Raw genomic sequence first — 3,455 nt, 5'->3', positions numbered from 1 at the left:
CATTACAGAGCCTCTGTTTGTTTCCTTATCTGTGAAATTGTATAATAAAAGTGTAATTCATAGAGTAGTTGGGGCATTAAATGAGTTTATACACCTAAAATATAGCACCTGTACAGTTGTTGAAATTAAAAAATAGCTATTTAATAGTACATTATATACCTCAAATGGGCATATAAAATTGAGTATAGGTACTATAAAATTAAGTTGCTTACCAGAATAAGACAATTTCATACATATTGCTAAATACCTTTTATATTTAACATATAGTGTATATATACTCTACACATGGCACGCTTAGATTTTCTTGGAAATTTCACAGTTATCTAATGACCAATATGAGTGAGACTACACATAGCTCGTGTCTGGAATGAATATCATGTAACTTTGGTATTTTAAACCTACCCATATGACAACATAGTATTTCCCACTGAAAACTGTTCCTGGTATGAAGTGTGTCTGGTATCAAGGTGAAATAGAAGAGCCCAGGCTCGAATTTGCATACTGCAAGGTCTTGGGCAAGTCATTTAACCTTTCTGAGCTGACAGGGATGTAACATTTCTTTGCAAGTTTGTGGTGAGAAAGTGAAACAAAAATACATTTAAAAAGTACTTGGCCAAGAGCCTGGCACATAGTAAATGCTCGATAAATGGAAAACACTGATGTTTAAAGTGTCAGTCCCACTTCGAATGTGGGAGCTTTTTTTTTTAAAGACCAACACAAACAAACATCCCACTGGAAGTTTTTGATCAGCTCTGCTGTTGCCGTATAATGATCATGGCTTAGTCCTCAGGGCATGTGGTTTCAATAACCATCAGTGGTTGGATATGTGCTGCCTATAGGAGCAAAAGAAAGGAAGAGGTTGGTGTCATTGAAATTTCACCAGAATCTCACTATGCCCCTTGAAGCTTTGCATCTCCTCTGCATTTGCCCAGGCCTGCTCCTGTCATTAGGAAGCCTGCTGTCCCAGAAGCTGTAACACTGAATAAACGGTAGAAGCCAAAACTGAGGAGTGAGCTTGTTCTACCTGATGTGTTAGGCCAAGCAGGCACAATTGGGAGCCAGAGCCAGAGACCCTGGGAAAAGAAGGGCTCCCTCCCTCCCTCCCTCCCTCTGTCCTTCCTTCCTTCCTTGACTCTCTTTCCCTCCCTCCCTTCCTCTCTCCCTCCCCCCACCCCCCAATACTGGGGACTGCACCCAGGGTCTTCCTAATGAATTACATCCCCAACCCTTTTTATTTTTTATTTTTTTGAGACAGGGTCTCACTAAGTCTCATTGGAGGTCAGGATGGCCTCCAATTTGCTGCGTTCCTATTTTAGCCTTTTAGAGTGCCACCGTGCCCCCTCTACTTCATGTGGTCCCGAAGATATTAAAACCCAGTGGAAGTTCACTGTTAATGACAGTTTCATTTCAGATGTTACACATTTTTATATAACTAGTAGTGAGGGGTGATGTATGATAATTGAGCCTAATTTGCCTCTTGGATATTTTTTGGAAAAAACTAGGCCTGACCTAGTAATAGCTGCTTTTGGAAAACAACTAAATAAATAAAGTAAGCCATTCCACACAAGCCAATAAGTCTATAATAGAGGCAACACTTAAATTCAAGGTAGAGTGAAATTATCAATGAATTCTTACGCCGTATAAGTAAGTAGCTCCAACTTGAAGCTTTCAGGCTTCTGTCATTAATGACAAGTGTGAAAGAAAGTAATATTGTGTATAGGAAAGGTTTTTCATGCACAGGCACAGAATTTTTTTCACAGTCAGTGACCCCACAGTAATCTAGCACTTTGAATCTTATTGTTATCCATGGTTTCTCTTATTATGTAGTTAAGAAAACATGGCAAACTTTAAGGTATAGATTTTGATTGCCTTGTCCAGAGTTATAGCCAAACAGCAAATGATTATAAATTCTGCTTATAAATTCTAGGCAGATGATAATTTAGAGTCCTCATGAAAACCCTGTTTATTTGATTGTTCTCTTAATTAATGGGCTGTATGCTATCAAATATTTGTGGAAGAGGAAGTTTTTTCTTTGTGGGAGTAGATAATAACCGTGCTTACACTTTGAAATTTTTGCTTTGAGTTATTAAGATTTGCATTTCTCACTTTTGTTCCAAGGAAAGGTGTTTAGCCGTTTTTAGAAAGTAGGTACCAAATAATCAATCGTCAAACACCCCCGGAAACTTTCCGCCCTAGACAAGTGCAAAATCTCAGGTATTAGCAGCCTACCTCTAAAAACAAATCTAGAAAAGGGTAGGAAGGATGTATCACTTTTCTAGGTAAATGTATTGTGATTGGGATGTGTTGCGTGCTTTCCGAAACTGTATTAGCCTGTTAACTGCCTTGTAGACAGAGGAGGCCGTCAGGCATTGACAGGCAAGCCCTGAGCCTCGCTCCCCAGCGCCTCCAGAGCTCTGCCCTTCCCGCGCGTGAAGAATAAACAGCAGGGTCATTGATCTCTTGGTCGCGTTGTTGCACTCTGGGAAAAGCTGGGGGTGCCCAGGGACGAGGAGCAGTCAAATGGGTGCGCTTCTGGAGAAAATCACAGACGGGGGAAAGAGAACACGCAAATCTGCATAGAGTAAAAGGAGAGGAGGGAGCCTCGATAAAAAGAAACGTGTTGTTCGAATGGTTTCCGAGTCGCCTTCTCCATCACTCTCTTCCCAGTCTGCAGCCTCCCGCGGCGCCCTCCTCCCCGCCTTTCCTGGACACCAGCTCCGCAAGATCACTGTCGGAAGCCCCTCCCCCGCCCCACCCTGGCAGGAGATTTAATAGGTTTTATTTCCCCCTGGCAAACCGGCAGCTGTTTTAAGTCAATGAAAGTAAGATTAGAAGAGATAAGCGCCTCAGCCGCGCCGGAGCTGTCAGAACACACACTTAAATCAACCCCACAGCTTCTGCTCCGAGCTTCACCTACGGAGTTTCTCCTCGTGGTGATGTAACTCGTGTAACTCGGAGTCCCGCTCTGGGCTCCACGCGCCGGCTGCAGTGTCGCAGCACAAGGCGTTGAAGTCCAGTGCCCAGCATTATTTCTCCCTAACTAGCATTCCCTGGTTCTGGGGCATTGGGGCGCTATTTTTTTTCTTCACTCACATAAAATCAAACCAGTTCAACCGCCCCTAAGGCAAAGATGAGTGAGACTCAAAACTTTTCTCCCCCACACCCCACCCCACGCGAGGAGTAGGTGGGTGCGAAGCGGAGGCGAAGGCTGCGGGGACCCGAGGCGCCGAGCCCTGCTCTGGGAAGCAGTGGTCGCTTTAAAATCCGAACCTCTGGCTGCTCCTGCCTGGGCACCGCCTAGGCGGCTGCTCGCCTCCGGGAAGGTTCCGCGGACCCCCGCAGACCCCTGTGCGGTGCGGACCCCGGGGTGGGGGCAGGAGGGGCCCAGGTAATAGTGGCGGGGCAGCGGGCGAGGTTCGGGCGCGGGGAAGAAGTTGACAAAGGAGACTTGACTA

General features: G+C 45.0%; 1 protein-coding gene across 1 annotated transcript in view; it reads left to right on the top strand.

The window, feature by feature from the left end:
- The first annotated feature begins 3,202 nt into the window (after positions 1–3,202).
- Sox5 (SRY-box transcription factor 5) overlaps positions 3,203–3,455 on the top strand; it is a 936,135-nt gene continuing 935,882 nt past the window's right edge. Inside the window, exon 1 of the mRNA XM_033766292.1 lies at positions 3,203–3,388. The gene's annotated coding sequence lies outside the window, so the exon portion shown is untranslated. The remainder of the gene's footprint in view (positions 3,389–3,455) is intronic.

The sequence above is a fragment of the Fukomys damarensis genome, unplaced genomic scaffold (genome assembly GCF_012274545.1).
Source record: "Fukomys damarensis isolate Sample0158 unplaced genomic scaffold, DMR_v1.0_HiC HiC_scaffold_19, whole genome shotgun sequence".
NCBI classification, from domain to species: Eukaryota; Metazoa; Chordata; class Mammalia; order Rodentia; family Bathyergidae; genus Fukomys; species Fukomys damarensis.
Note: the sequence above shows the minus strand (reverse complement) of the source record. Positions and strands in the feature narration are given on the sequence as shown.